Genomic DNA, 16,836 nt, shown 5'->3' with positions numbered 1-16,836 from the left:
TAGCTTAATGTGCGGGGTATGATCTCCATGCCTTTGACAGGACTGGGTGGAGACGTCGAGGCAGATTAACTGTCCGGCCCCTTTGCCCGAAGACACTGCGGGCGCTCTCCTGACGGAGATGCTGACTCCGGCTCCTTACAAGGTGCCGGAGAAGACCAAGAAGGCCAAGGGAACCCGAAAGAGTTCCCTGCGCCAAGGTTTATTGGACTTATCGTCCGATAACTCCGCGGTGCACTCCTCCCCCGAAGACGAGGAAGAAGACGAAGACACTCCCCCTCTAGTCGGGGGAGACAAGAAAAGGAAGGCCGCCCCAACCGGGGGGGGCGAAGGGTCCAAGAAGGGAAGGACTCTCCTTCCAGACTACTCTACCACCGTCGCCGAAGGCGAAGATGAGTGGCTGCCCAGGGCCAAGCCCCTGGGGAAATCGTAAGTATTCGGATACCAGAGTAACTCATAGCATTCCTTTGTCGCACTGCTTCTCCTAACGCCGAATTATGACTATGCAGACCGCCATGAGCCCGTATCGATGTATCGTTGGGCGGCTCCCTGGGCTCGTCGGATATGGATAGCGATCCACTTCCGACCGCCACCTCCCCTTGCCCTACGGACAACGCCGAGGTATTGTCTCAAGAGGCACTGGGTCGGGGGGAGACAGTCCCGGAGGCGCCTCAAGGCGACCTTCCGGACTCCGGGAGCAGAGGGGACAAGGCCCCCGAGGGCTCCGAGTTCGGCCCTTAGCCGAACACCGCGCCGGAACCTCCAGCGGTTCCGGATTCGGGTAGGCGGCCTCCTTCCAAGAGGGGCAAGACGCCTGTGCCGGTGACCTCTGTCCGTACAGAGGCGCCGGACAATCTGCTAGAACCGCTTCGCAGTGCTTCCATCGACGAGGAGCACCGTACTATTATGAGTGTGGTGGTCCAGAAGGTTCAGTCCGCCAAGAGCGGATTGACTGAAGCCTGTGTCAGCCTTCTAACAGGCTTTGAGGTAAGTGTTAAAATATAGGAAAAATATTACTGCATAGACAGTAGCCCCTGATGCTCTGTTCGGTGTTCACAAAGAAAAGCCGAACAGAGGATCAAACAATATCGCAGGAGTCTAATATAAGTATGTCAATATGCGTATGCAGGCTTCGCTGCTGGCATCTGCCGCACTGACTGCGGAGGTCGCCGCACTAAAGCAGGACCTTAAAGTGTCCAAGGACGAGCTCGGCCTTGCCAAGAGGCAGCTCGAGGAGAACAAAGGTAAGTAATACCCTGTCTATAGATATGTATATATAATAAAAGAAGACGCGATTGCAAAATGACAGGATCATCGTATATTTGCCAGGGGCCACGACCGAGGTGGCGACCCTGAAGCAATCACTATCCAAGGCCGAAGACAAAGCGGCTAAGGAGCGCACCGAGCAGGAAAGGCAAGAAGCTCGGGCGGGCGAGGTGCAGCAAGAGCTCCAGGCTCTCGTGACGAAGCACGAGGCGTTGGATCTTGACTTGAAGACGCGAGAGTCTGACCTTGCCGTGGCCCGCGAGAGCGCAAAGAGTGCCAAGGCTGAAGCCCAAAAGGCCCTCCAGGAGATTGACGCGATGAAGAAAATAGTGGCAGGTAAGGCATTCTATATGCAAAGCAAGCATGTGAAAGTATATTACCTATTACTTACCAGAATCCGGAGCTCTCCAGGAGCATTCGCGGATTTGCCCCGCAGCGTGTCGGATGCCGCACAGTTTTACCAGGCCGAGGAGGGAAGCTCAACGGAGAAGCTGTTCTGGTCTCGGTATATTGGGACCGAACACCCGGTGCCTGTGAGCGACCAACTGAAGCAGCTGGTCGAGCTACACAAAGCGGCCGAACAGGCCATGAAGGGCTTTATAGTCCGGCTGTGGCCTGGCGATGCCCTTCCGAACAGCTACTTCGGCCTGGTGAGGCGGCTTGTGGATGCCTGCCCACGGCTGGAAGTCGTCAAGCGGTCCGTCTGCATCGAAGGTGCATGCCGGGCTTTCGCCCACGTGACAAGCTAGACGCCGTGAAGCTGATCAAGGAGGGACCGCCACAGGGCAAGGAGCATCGCACCCCTGAAATTTATTATGAGGGTGTCCTGAAGGGTGCCCGTCTTATAGCGGACGAATGTTCAAAGGATGTAATATTTGAGTAAACTTGCTCGTGTGATCCTGTATGATGAAAACTTGTTTCATATGCGCTATGCAACGCTTGTTTGAATTTAAAATATTACCTTCTGTTTGGCTGTTTATCCAATCTGAGAGATGGCTAGTCCTCGGCTTCTGCCCCCATGCCGCAAGTGCTGGGGTGTTCGGGATAAACCTGAGCACTCTTGTTCCCATGTTTGGGTCCTTTGAGGGAGGTGCTCAGCACAGCGAACAAAGCAAGTAGAAAACACCGTCTTCGATCTTTTTCTTTTAGAGAGAATAGCTAACCGAAGAAGGCCTAAATCCAGAAACCTGAAACACTTAGCACAAAATTAGACCAACAAAGGGTTGTCATCATCATCCAAAACACAAAGTAGGGAAATGTCCTTACAGAGTCCCACCCGGACACGGGACGAAGTCTTCAATCTTGTATCTTCATAGTCCAACAGTCCGGCCAAAGTATATAGTCTAGCAGTCCGAGGACCCCCTAATCCAGGACTCCCTCAGTAGCCCCTGAAATAGGCTTCAATGACGATGAGTCCGGCGCGCAGATTGTCTTCGGCATTGCAAGGCGGGTTCCTCCTCCGAATACACCATAGAAGATTTCGAACATAAGGATAGTGTCCGGCTCTGCAAAACAAATTCCACATACCACCGTGGAGAGTATAATATTTCCACAAATCTAATCTGCTAACAACTTTTCATAACATGACATCACGCCATGGCCTGGTCATTATTCAAACCATTTTTCTCAACTTGCTACTGCACATATTGCGAGGCGGTTTTCTTGGCATGTCTTGTCGAAGCAGAGATCGTGTCCCCTTATCATGGGATTCTCATCAATACGGGTGTGGGTAACCCAATCGCGCCTGCTGGTATGACTCCTCAATTTTAGGCAAGTTCCGAACGGCCACGCGGAGGACGCTTGGTATTCATCCTCTTTATAAAGGGGCCAAGGCCTGTCCTTTTCTTCTCACACTCGATCCTTCCCTTCCCCCACCTCGAATTCCAACACCCAAGGCTCAGGCTAAGCGCTTCGGACCTTCAATCATGTCCGGATCCAACCTTCAAGGACGGTGGATGGCCTCTTCTGTCATAGAGGAGGACATCAAGAAGCTAAGAGAAGCCAGGTATCTGGCCGCTGAAATTTCGCACAGGCTGCCTACTCAAGGGTAGGTCATCCCCACTCCCGAACCCAATGAGAGTGTCGTATTTGTTTCCCACTTCCTCCGAGGGCTAGGCTTCAGTCTTGATCCCTTTGTTAGAGGGCTTATGTTCTATTACGGACTCGACTTCCATGATCTAGCTCCAGATTCCATCCTTCACATCTCGTCGTTTATCGTCGTGTGTGAGGCCTTCCTCCGCATCACCCCGCACTTCGGCTTATGGCTTAAGACCTTCAATGTGAGGCTGAAGATGATCGATGGGCGACATGCAGAATGCAGAGGCGCCATAATAAGTAAAAGCGTCGATGCTCCATGGCCAAAGGGTTCCTTCCTGGAGATGTCCGACTTATGGTAGCGGGAGTGGTTTTACATCATAGCTCCCCGAAGTACTAAGTGGGTAGCTGCCCCCGCCTTCCGTTCGGGCCCCCAGCCACAACTGGCGTCATGGGTCAACAAGGGGCTGGACTGGGGGCCAGTTAATGACGTGCCGACATTGCAGAGCCGCATCCGAGATCTCCTCAAGAGAGATGACAGCCTTGTCAAGGTAATGCAAGTCATGCTAGTTCATCGGGTCCTGCCATGCCAACGTCAACCTCTCCTTATGTGGGAGTTCAACCCGGAAGGACCGCGAACTATTCAGCAATTCTTCGGCGTGACGCTCGAAGGGATGTATGGATTGTTCTTCGGATCACGAATAAAGTGTCCGGACACCACCGAGGATGTGGGTCTAAACTGCAATCGTCCAGATACCCACGTAAGTAATTCTGCGGCCGAACACGCTGTCTTTTCATTTGTCATAACATCATTCTGAAAAAATTTCTCTTGGCCAGGACTGGATAAGAAAGGCGAAGATGATCAGGTGTTCGGCCCCCCTTCCCGAAGGCTCACCGGATCCTGTACTAGCCAGGATGCTTCAGCTCGCACCTTATCAAGTGCCACCAGGGGAAGATAGAGGGAGGAATAAAGAAGCCGAAAGCGGGCCTCACACATTACTCATCCAAAACGGGGGAATTAGTGTCTCCGCGAAAGAGGATAGCCGGGGAGAAGAATCTAAAATTCCCTCTCCCCAAGGAAAGAAGAGGACCGCCTCTGAAGACTTAGAAACAAGGGTTTCCAAACGAGGGAAGAAACCTTCGCCAGGGGCCCCTGCCCCGGAGGGCATCCTTACTGCACAGTGCCCGCAAGGGGATCAGCCCTCCACCGAGCTGTAAGTGGACCAGAGTACTTTTGGTAAATATATCCTGCTTCATCTCCGAGGACAATAACCGAGACGTATGTCTTGTAGTTCAGATTGTAGCCCTTCTCAACAGAGTTCGTCTTCGGGGGATCTTCTTCCGGAGATGATGGAGAGCGAAACGCCTCCCCCTGTCTCCCCGCCTCATGAGGCGGACGATCCCGAGGTGTCATCACGGAGGATTTCTCCTGATCCGCCAAGGCCGGAAGGTAACCCTTTGGCCACCCAAAGTCCGGAGTATTCGGCTCCTAAGGGGAGCAACAGAAAGAGTCTAGGACTGTCCGGTGCACGACCGGACGCACTGATGGGTCTTCTGGAGCAAGCAGCTATCTCAGAGGCGCATCGTACTTTAATGGGTACGGTGGTTGAAAGGATTTCATCCGCCAAAAGTGGGTTGCATGAAGCTTTTATGAGCCTGCTAAAAGGCTTTGAGATACGCAAAGTAATATATATATATATTAACGGTACCGCACACGCTAGGTGTGCCCTATACAGATAGTAGCCCCTGAGACTCTGGTTGCTGTCCAGAGGCGGCAAACAGAGGATCATAGTCCCGGGTAATGATCATGCTGCTCACATGTGTAGGCGGCTAAGGGTCTGGTGGCTGGCCGGACTCATGAGTTTGCCGAACTGAGGCGGCAGCTTGATACGGCAAATGCCGACATCGTGCTTGTGGACAAGCAGCTTGACGAGGCACAGGGTATGTATTCTCCGGTGGTCAACAGATATTAAGAGCAGCATGATGCTAGTATCTATAACATGTTGTGACTGCAGATGGAGCTGCCGCCGTGGAGACCCTTCGGGCGGATCTTGCCCGAGCCAAGGAACAAGCCAGGAGAAGTGATGCGGCCGCCCTAAAGGCGGCCAAAGAGTTAAGATCCGAATGGGCTGCTCATCGCCAAAGCGAAGATAAAATAGCCAAGATGGCTGTTGAGCTGAAGGATGCCGCCGCCCGGTATGAGCTTCTTGAAAAGGAAAGCCAAGCGAAAACGGCGGACCTGAAGAAAGCCATGGTAGCAGCCAAGGAAACCCGCTCTAAAATCAGAGCGGCAAAGGAGGAGCTTCGTCAAGCCAGAGATATCACGGCCGTGAAGCCCTTTTTGTTGCGGACGAAGTTTGGAGATCCGAAGTACGCCCCTCTGGATCAATTATGGAGTGCTGCAGACGCGTACTTGGACTTGGCAACGAGTGCTACTGATGCGACTGAGTTTTTCAAAGATCAAAAAGATCACGAAGTGGAAAAGTTGTTCTGGTCGCAGTTTAATGCTCCAACGCGTCCGCTGCTGTTAAATGAGCAAATGGCCGAGTGGGCTGAGCTCCATAGGTTGTCCGGGGTTTGCCATGAGGTCTGTCGTGGATCATCTTTGGCCGGAAGGACCAAGGTTGAATAGTTATTTTGGTTTAGTGCAACGATTCCTTGGTGTTGTGCCGCATATCGACGCTGTAAAGAGGTCGGCGTGCATAGAGGGTGCGCGGATGGCTCTTGCCCGTGTTAAGACATACTGAGCAGAGATGGATGCCACCGCTATCGCAACCCGGGGTCCGGCCGTAGGCCAGGTTTCAGCCGAGCACTATTTTGAAGAAGTCCTAGAAGGCGCTCGTTTAATAGAGGCTCGGTGCTCGAAGAGTATCATGTTCGAGTGACATGTTTCCCAATTGCAAAAACAATGCTATTTGGATTATAAAGGCTGTATTTATACTTTTGCCTGAAAGTATTATGATGCCTCCTGTGCGGCCGTTTATGTATGTATATAACCTGAAAGTTTGCAGTCGTCGGCTTCAGCCCCCACGCATATAATGCGGGGGTGTTCGGAAAAGTGCGTATTCACACTTGATCCAACGTCTTGGTCCATTAAGGAGGTGATAGCGCGGCGAACAAGGCAATCGGACTATATTGCTTTAACACTTTCACTTAGCCATAGGAGTTTGACAGTGGGGCTACTATATAGCCCCTGGTACTTCCGCGCTTATCCGAATACGGTGCGCGTAAATACATGACCGGGGAACCGGTCCTTCGTTAATGCGGAGGAACCATGAAGATTCCGCTGAGTCCTCGAGTGGTTGACCAGTCTCGCGCTTTATCATGACAGTCAGTTTTCGGCTTTCTCTACTGAGGTGCTCATCTAGATGAACCAGGGCACAATCGCAGTAGTTCTCCCGATGCCACCTTAGCCGATAGAGCGGAACGTAAGATAGCAAAACACGGGAGCCGGGCAAACCCAACTATTGACCAAAGACATGATTCAGAGCTGATGCATATAAGGCCAAACTCGCGATGCCGAACACTGCTACCTCTTGAGCACTGCGTTGGTTTTTCCCCGAAGAGGAAGGGATGATGCAGCAGAGTAGCGTAAGTATTTCCCTCAGTTTTTGAGAACCAAGGTATCAATCCAGTAGGAGGCTACGTGCGAGTCCCTCGTACCTGCACAAAACAAATAAATCCTCGCAACCAACGCGATAAGGGGTTGTCAATCCCTACATGGCCACTTACGAGAGTGAGATTTGATAGATATGATAAGATAATATTTTTGGTATTTTTATGATAAAGATGCAAAGTAAAATAAACACAAAGTAAATAACAAAGTATTGGAAGATTAATATGATGAAGATAGACCCGGGTGCCATAGGTTTCACTAGTGGCTTCTCTCAAGAGCATAAGAATTCTACGGTGGGTGAACAAATTACTATTGAGCAATTGACAGAATTGAGCATAGTTATGAGAATATCTAGGCATGATCATGTATATAGGCATCACGTCCGACACAAGTAGACCGACTCCTGCCTATATCTACTACTATTACTCCACTCATCGACCACTATCCAGCATGCATCTAGAGTATTAAGTTAATGAAAACAGAGTAATGTCTTAGGCAAGATGACATGATGTAGATGGATAAACTCATGCAATATGATGAAAACCCCATCTTGTTATCCTCGATGGCAACAATACAATACGTGCCTTGTTGCCCCTACTGTCACTGGGAAAGGACACCGCAAGATTGAACCCAAAGCTAAGCACTTCTCCCATTGCAAGAAAGATCAATCTAGTAGGCCAAACCAAACTGATAATTCAAAGAGACTTGCAAAGATAACCAATCATACATAAAAGAATTCAGAGAAGATTCAAATATTGTTCATAGATAGAGTTGATCGTAAACCCATAATTCGTCGGTCTCAACAAACACACCACAAAAATAAGATTACATCGAATAGATCTCCACAAGAGAGGGGGAGAACATTGTATTGAGATCCAAAAAGAGAGAAAAAGCCATCTAGCTAATAACCATGGACCTGTAGGTCTGAGGTAAACTACTCACACTTCATCGGAGGAGCTATGGTGATGATGTAGAAGCCCTCCGTGATTGATGCCCCCTCCGGCGGAGCTCCGGAACAGGCCCCAAGATGGGATCTCGTGGATACAGAAAGTTGTGGCGGTGGAATTAGGGTTTTGGCTCCGTATCTAATCGTTTGGGGGTACGTAGGTATATATAGGAGGAAGGAGTACATCGGTGGAGCAACAGGGGGCCCACGAGGGTGGAGGGCGCGCCCCCCTACCTCGTGGCCTCCTCTTTTGTGTCTTGACGTAGGGGACACAGGAAGGGTGTAGCACGATGATCATCTGTAAGAGAGAAAAGCCCAGGTGAAAGTTTTCGTGCGAAAAATTGGTTATTCTTAATAAACCATTAAAATTCAATCTAAATAAGATCAAGCCAAACTGTAGTCCTTTTTACATGTGGGAAGCCCCTAGCACCACCTATGGGGGTATATCCATCGACCCAGCCTTAGGTTTATCTGAGTTGTTACAGCTAGTGGTGCGCCGGACTCGTCTAGCCGTGTCCGCGGTCTTGACGACTGATCATTTATTCTGGTTGGAGAGGTCGTTCAGTGTTCGGCTGCTAAAGCCGCCACACATTCTTCCGCACGTAAGGAACGCTCTGTGTTTCCACTAACTATGATGATGCCACGTGGAACGGGCATCTTAAGCTTGAGATAAGCGTAATGCGGTATTGCATTAAAACGAGCGAAGGCCGTTCTTCCGAGTAGTGCTTGATAGCCGCTTCGGAATGGAGCGATGTCGAAGGTTAACTCTTCACTTCAGAAGTTGTCGGGAGAACCAAATACAACCTCTAGTACTAGAGAGCCCGTGCAGCGGGCCTCTGGGCCTGGTATTACTCCTTTAAAGGTAGTATTGCTTTGGCTGATTCTTGTCGGGTCTATCCCCATTTTGTGGATTGTGTCTGATATATCAGATTAAGACTACTGCTGCCGTCCATAAGGACTCGGGTGAGATGGTATCCGTCAATTATTGGGTCTAGTACCAAGGCAGCCGATCCTCCGTGCCGGATACTAGTCGGGTGATCCCTGCGATCAAAAGTGATCGGGCAGGCCGACCAAGGGTTGAACTTGGGGGTGACGGGCTCCACGGCGCATACGTCTCGGAGTGCGCGTTTGCTCCTCCTCTTCGTTACGTGAATCATGTTCACTGTTTTGACCTCTGGTGGGAATTTTTTTTCTGTCCCCTAGTGTTTTGCTGGCGAGGCTCATCCTCGTCTTCACTTGGTGTCTCCCCCCCCCCTTGTGTTTGGCGTTTAGCTTGCCAGCCCGCTTGAAGACCCAGCATTCTCTGTTGGTGTGATTTGCCGGTTTGTCGGAGGTGCCATGAATCTGACATAATCTGTCTAGAATCTTGTTTAGGCTGGACGGTCCATCTCTGTTGCCTTTGAATGGCTTTTTCCGTTGATCGGGTTGAGAGCCCCTGAATCCGGCGTTTACGCCATGTTGTCTGGGCTGTCTTCATTGTTTCAACGCTTGCTTTTGTTGCGTCGTGGTTTCCCATTCCCATCCCTGAACTTCGGATGTGCCTGGGTCGCTGGTGCCGCTACGGGCCAGACAACTATCTTCGCCCGCGCAAAAGCGGGTCATAAGGCTTGTTAGGGCTGCCATTGTCCTCGGTTTTTCTTGGCCGAGGTGTCTGGCGAGCCATTCGTCTCAAACACTGTGTTTGAAAGCCGCTAAGGCTTCAGCGTCCGGGCAGTCGACAATTTGATTCTTCTTAGTGAGGAATCTATTCCAAAGCTTTCGGGCTGACTCTCCGGGCTGTTGAATTATATGACTTAAATCATCTGCATCCGAAGGTCGGACATAGGTCCCTTGAAAATTAGCCCTAAAAGCATCCTCAAGCTCTTCCCAACTTCCAATTGAGTTTTCGGGGAGGCTCTTCAGCCAGTGCCGAGCTAGTTCTTTCAAATTGAGGGGCAACTATTTGATGGCGTGGAGATCATCTCCGTGAGCCATGCGGATATGAAGGATAAAGTCCTCAATCCAGACCCCAGGGTTTCCGTCGTATGCCTCTATGTTCACGGGTTTGAATCCTTCTGGAAATTCATGACCCAGAACCTCATCGGTGAATCATAGGGGGTGCGCGGCACCCCTGTATTTGGATGTGTCATGGAATTCTGATGGTTGTAGTGTTCGGTTTTGATTCTGTGCCGGAGCGCGCTTCCTAGATCCGTAGATGGACCTGGTCATACCGGCTTTTTGGTGCGAGTCCTCACGTAAATCGTGTGCTGACTTATGTGCGACATCGTTAGCCGCCCTATCGCGGCCACGGGGTGGTCGATCCAGCTGATCCGCCGTTTTATTTTTCAGCTGTATAGGCTCTAAAGCCTCGTCATCGAATTCAGGCAGCAGCTCGCGCTTTGGATAGCTCTTTGTGTGGCGGCTGCCACCGTACTTTTCTTCAGTGTCGAGCACTTTGTTCCATCTACTATTGAGTGTATTTTGCGCGGCCTTAAGCTTTTGCTTCTGCTTCTTCAGACTCCTCGCGGTGGCAGTAAGCCTTCTGTGGAGGTCCTCTTGCTCCAAGTGCCTTTCCGGGATGATGTGTGCATCGTCGTCTGGACCGTTCTCCTCTCCGGAGACAGGTTGATGAGCTTTACCCTCGGCGTCGCCGTGATGGGACAGCGGCTCCGTACTATGTTCGTCGTCCGCTGGTTCATCCTGCTCTGTCGCTGGGTCCATGTGGTCGTCGTTTGCTTTGGAGTCGACCGGTGTATTATTCTTTCTTGCGCTGTTATCGCTATTTTTTCCGAGGCGGTATTTGGAGCGGCGCCTACGTCGTCGCTTTGGTTGCTTCTCGAGGGGATTATCCTTCGTTGCATCCTTCCATTCCTCGTCATTGTTTTCTTTGGGTGTATCCACCATGTATATATCGTGTGATGAAGTGGCTGTCCAGCGCCCTGTGGGCGGTGGTTCCTGTTCCTCTCCTGCATCGTCGTCCATACCATCGATGTCTTCAGAGTCAAAATCAAGCATGTCGGTTAAGTCGTCGATAGTGGCTATTAAGTGGGTGGTGGGTGGGGAACGAATTTCTTCGTCGTCCGCTTCCCACTCCAGCCAGACATAGTTCGGCCAAGGGCCTTCTGACAAGGAGAGAGACCTTAATGAATTCAGCGCGCCGCCCAAGGGCGAGTGCTGAAAGATATCCGCCGAGGAAAACTCCATAATCGGCGCCCAATCAGATTCGATAGGCATGGACACAGGCGGTTCGGAGCCCGTGGCCGGGGATGAATCCAAGGGTCCGGCAACATAGGTCTCGTAGGAGGTGAAGTCAGTATTCGGCTCTGTCGCCGCTGAGTGTGCGGCCTCCGTGGCGGGGTCCATCCACCCATCCTCAGACGGCGCGATCTGCTCCGGAACAAGGGCCAGAGTTTCCACAGGTGTGATCTCCCGAACACTGTCCGGCAGCAGAGCTAAGTCATGCTCGTCGTGGCTGTGCGGCGCACCTGACACGGTGATACGTCTACGTCGTATCTACTTTTCCAAACACTTTTTCCCTTGTTTTGGACTCTAACTTGCATGATTTGAATGGAACTAACCTGGACTGACGTTGTTTTCAGCAGAATTACCATGGTGTTATTTATGTGCAGAAACAAACGTTCTCGGAATGACCTGAAACTTCATGGAGCAACTTTTTGGAAAATATAAAAAATACCTGCAAAAGATGAAGGCCAGGGGGCCCACCACCTCTCCACGAGGGTGGGGGGCGTGCCCCCCTACCTCGTGGGCCCCCTGGTGCCTCTCCGACTCCAAATCCAACTCTATATATTGTGTTTCAGGGAGAAAAAAATCAGAGAGAAGAATTCATCGCGTTTTACGATACGGAGCCGCCACCAAGCCCTAAAACCTCTCGGGAGGGCTGATCTGGAGTCCGTTCGGGGCTTCGGAGAGGGGAATCCGTCGCCATCGTCATCATCAACCATCCTCCATCACCAATTTCATGATGCTCACCGCCGAGCGTGATTAATTCCATCGTAGGCTTGCTGGACGGTGATGGGTTGGATGGGATCTATCATGTAATAGAGTTAGTTTTGTTAGGGTTTGATCCCTAGTATCCACTATGTTCTGAGATCGATGTTGCTATGACTTTGCTATGCTTAATGCTTGTCACTAGGGCTCGAGTGCCATGATTTCAGATCTGAACCTATTATGTTTTCATCAATAAATGAGTGTTCTTGATCCTATCTTGCAAGTCTATAGTCACCTATTATGTGTTATGATCCGTTAACCCCGAAGTGACAATAATCGGAATACTTACCGGTGATGACCGTAGTTTGAGGAGTTCATGTATTCACTATGTGTTAATGCTTTGTTCTGGTACTCTGTTAAAAGGAGTCCTTAATATCCCTTAGTTTTCGTAAGGACCCCGCTGCCACGGGAGGGTAGGACAAAAGATGTCATGCAAGTTCTTTTCCATAAGCACGTATGACTATATTCGAAATACATGCCTACATTATATCAATGAACTAGAGCTAGTTCTGTGTCACCCTGGGTTATGACAGTTACATGATGAACCGCATCCGGCATAATTCTCCATCACCGATCCATTGCCTACGAGCTTTCCATACATTGTTCTTCGCTTATTTACTTTCCCGTTGTTATTGCTATCATCACTATAAAATACCAAAAACATTACTTTTACTATTGTTACCTTTTGCTACCATTACCACTACTATCATATTACCTTGCTACTAAATACTTTGCTGCAGATACTAAGTTTCCAGGTGTGGTTGAATTGACAACTCAGCTACAAATACTTGAGAGTATTCTTTGGCTCCCCTTGTGTCGAATCAATAAATTTGGGTTGAATACTTTACCCTCGAAAACTGTTGCGATCCCCTATACTTGTGGGTTATCACACGGGCTCGAATCCGTCGAAGATCAAGTCTCCGCGGATGTCGGCAGTATAGTTTAAGTTTCCAAACCTGACCTGACGGCCAGGGGCGTAGCTCTCGATCTGCTCCAGATGGCCAAGCGAGTTGGCCCGCAGTGCGAAGCCGCCGAATACGAAGATCTGTCTGGGGAGAAAAACCTCACCCTGGATCGCATCATTGTCGATGATCAAAGGAGCCATCAAACCTTATGGTGACGACACAGTGGAACTCTCAATGAAAGCACCAATGTCGGTGTCAAAACCGGCGGATCTCGGGTAGGGGGTCCCGAACTATGCGTCTAAGGTGGATGGTAACAGGAGGCGAGGGACACAATGTTTACCCAGGTTCGGGCCCTCTCGATGGAGGTAATACCCTACTTCCTGCTTGATTGATCTTGATGATATGAGTATTACAAGAGTTGATCTACCACGAGATCATAGAGGCTAAACCCTAGAAGCTAGCCTATGATTATGATTGTTGTTGTCCTACAGACTAAACCCTCCGGTTTATATAGACACCGGAGGGGGCTAGGGTTACACAGAGTCGGTTACAAGGGAGGAGATCTACATATTCAAATTGCCAAGCTTGCCTTCCACGCAAAGGAGAGTCCCACCCGGACACGAGACGAAGTCTTCAGTCTTGTATCTTCATAGTCCAACAGTCCGACCAAAGTATATAGTCCGGCAGTCCGAGGACCCCCTAATCCAGGACTCCCTCAATTGGAACCCAAGATCCCAGACCACAATGATGCTCATCCAGTGGCTGAAGACATGCACATCAGAAAAGATGCTGGACTGAGATTGTGGAGATAGTCTGATCCCTGTGTTGTGAGGAGAAGGACTGCAGTTGATTACAGATTTCATACCAAAGAACAACAAGACTTCTATATATGAGACAATTTTGCTTGACAAGAAGCCCATTGTTTGTGACATGAGATGGGTTGATTGGGAATACATCAAGGAGAATGAAGATAACTTCCCATGAGTATATGACAGCTTCAAAGCATGTGGAGTAGATGAGTTTATTGGAAAAAAGCTCACAAAATGGAATGATGAGCTGATCATGCAGTTTTACTCCACTGCTCACTTTTACCCAAATGGGAAGATAGTTTGTATGTTTGAAGGTACTAGGTACCAATCCACTGTTGAAGAATGGGCCAAGCTGATCAATGCCCCAGAGGAACATGAGGATGACTTGGATGTGTATGCCAAGAAGAAGAAAGACCACAACTCCATGGCAAACATGTACAAAGAGATCCCTGATAAAGCTTTGGAGACTCACAAGCTTGGATATATACATTACTTGTTGTCTGGTCTGCCTACCATCAACACCATCCTAAGGCACATATTGCTACCCAAATCAGAAGATCACAAGATGATCAGAGGACATTCCATCAACTTGCTGCAAATCTTTGATGTCCCTCAAAAGTTTAAAGTAATGAGCCTGATTGTAGAGACAATCAAGAGGACAACTGCGGACCAAAAGAGAAGTTGTGGGTATGCTCCACATATTCAGGAGCTCATCAACTCAAAGATGGGCACAGGAACATACTTGTTGGACAAAGAGCACTTACCCTTGCTTTCAGAGTTTGAAGATAATGAAGTTGTAATGAATGAGGATGAACCATTATCAGCTCAAGCATAAGAGAAGAGAGCCAAAGCTAAGGCAGAGAGAGCTGCAAGCATGCCAAGTGCAGAAGAAGCATCTCAGGTATACCTCAAGTCAAAACAGGATCAATTAGGCTATCTGATTCAAGCTACATCGAAAGTTGAGAAGGGCTTGCCCACCCTGACTCAGAATCAGGAGAGCGTGGAGAGGATTGTTGAATCAAAGTTTTATGATCTTGACCTCAAGGTAACTGAGATACAGACTCCAGTTGAGCAGCTCCAGGAGGAAGCAGAAGAGAGGAGAGGGAAGTCAACTACTGATGTTTTTCAGCGAGTACCAAGGAGTCACAGGTCTGCTGCAGTGCCTGTACCTAATTCTAGAGCTACATCATCTGCACCAGCAGCTACAACTTCAATGCCACCTCCAGCAGCCACTCCACCATCTCTAACTACATCGACAGATGCCTTCGTCCTCGGAGTTCTCTCTACACCACCTCCCGAAGACCAAGCCTGAGAGACGCGTAGCACTATGCATTTTCAAACTTTTTGGTAACTTGTTGCTAAAGGGGAGAAATATGTATAGATCATAGGCTTCGAGAGAGTGTGTTTTGCCTTTTATCTCTCTTGTTTTTGGTTGAACCCTTTTTATGCGCTTGGTTGATACACTATGTCTTTGTTTGTGTGAGATACTTGTTTGATCACATACTTGTTTGATCATGTGATTGATCATATGCTACCTAATACTTGCTTGGATGATATTATCTCCTATATTCCATATATGATCATTCACTTTGCTTGGTGATGAGTGCATGCTTTCAATTCCATCATTTTGAGCGCTCCACCAAGATGTATGTAACATGGAAGAGTGACCCATGATCCTAATCGATTGTGCATTTGCATTCAAAAATAATTTTTAAATAATGCACAAATTTAAGAGGGGCTCTTGCTTATCACATACTTCTCAAAGCGACGATGTATTTCAATCTTATAATCATTTGTCGAAGCTTTGATCTATATGTTTTCATCAATTACCAAAAAGGAGGAGATTGAAAATGCAACTATCCCTAGGTGGTTTTGGTAATTCCTAACGACATATAGCTCATTGAGCTAATACTATTTCAAGATAAACATTTCAGGAAAGCTCAATGATTGGCATGGCATGAATTAGAAATGTGGACCCCTCAAAATGCTAAGGACAAAAGATTGGCTCAAGCTCTAAAGCCCAAGACTCTACATTTTACCTATTAGTGATCCAAGATCACATTGAGTCCATAGGAAAAGTCAATACTATTAAAAGGGGATGAGGTGTTGCTTAATGGGTTATTTGCTCAAAATGCTTAGTGATATGCTCCAAAACCCTCAACCACTTTTTCATATCCACATATGTCCCAAACCAAAAGTCAAACTCAGCCCCACTGAAACTTTCTATCTGACGCCATCGAGTTCAGTTGACATAGCCACTGCCACAAAACCCTAGTCTTTTTGGTCTCACCGATAGGGATCTCGGTCTCACAGAGATGGGATTGTAAACTCTCTATTTCCCTTTGTAACATTTCGGTCCAACCGAAATGAGTGATCGGTCCCACTGAGTTCACAATGCAGACTCTCTGTTTCCCCTTCGTAACGTTTCGGTCTCACCGAGATGAGCGAATCGGTCCCACCGAGTTTGCCTGACCAACTCTCTGTTTAGCTTATTACCAAAGTCGGTCTTATCGAGTTTGTGTAATCGGTCTCACCGGGATTACGTTATGCCCTAATCTAATGAAATCGGTCTCATTGAGTTGACATGTCTGTCCCACCAAAAATCCTAACGTTCACATTTTGAACTAAATTGGTCCAACCGAATTTCAGTATTCGGTCCCATCAAGTTTGGTGATTTGTGTATAACGGTTAGATTTTGTGTGGAGGCTATAAATACCCCTCCACACACTCTTCATTCGTAAGGACCATCAGAACATGCCTACACTTCCATCATACATTTTCTGAGAGAGAACCACCTACTCATGTGTTGAGGTCAAGATATTCCATTCCAACCATATGAATCTTGATCTCTAGCCTTCTCCATGTTGCTTTCCACTCAAATCATCTTTCCACCAAATCCAAATCTGTGTGAGAGAGAGTTGAGTGTTGGGGAGACTATCTTTTGAAGCACAAGAGCAAGGAGTTCATCATCAACAAACCATCTATTACCTTTTGGAGAGTGGTGTCTCCTATATTGGTTAGGTGTCACTTGGGAGCCTCCGTCAAGATTGTGGAGTTGAACCAAGAAGTTTGTACGGGCAAGGAGATCACCTACTTTGTGAAGATCTACCCTAGTGAGGCAAGTCCTTCATGGGTGATGGCCATGGTGGGATAGACAAGGTTGCTTCTTCGTGGACCCTTCATGGGTGGAGCCCTTCGTAGACTTGCGCAACCATTACCCTTCGTGGGTTGAAGTCTCCATCAACGTGGATGTACGATAGCACCACCTATCGGTAC

Source organism: Triticum urartu, chromosome 2A (genome assembly GCF_056163025.1).
Source record: "Triticum urartu cultivar PI428250 chromosome 2A, HENAU_Tu73, whole genome shotgun sequence".
NCBI classification, from domain to species: Eukaryota; Viridiplantae; Streptophyta; class Magnoliopsida; order Poales; family Poaceae; genus Triticum; species Triticum urartu.
This window is presented reverse-complemented; position numbering follows the sequence as displayed.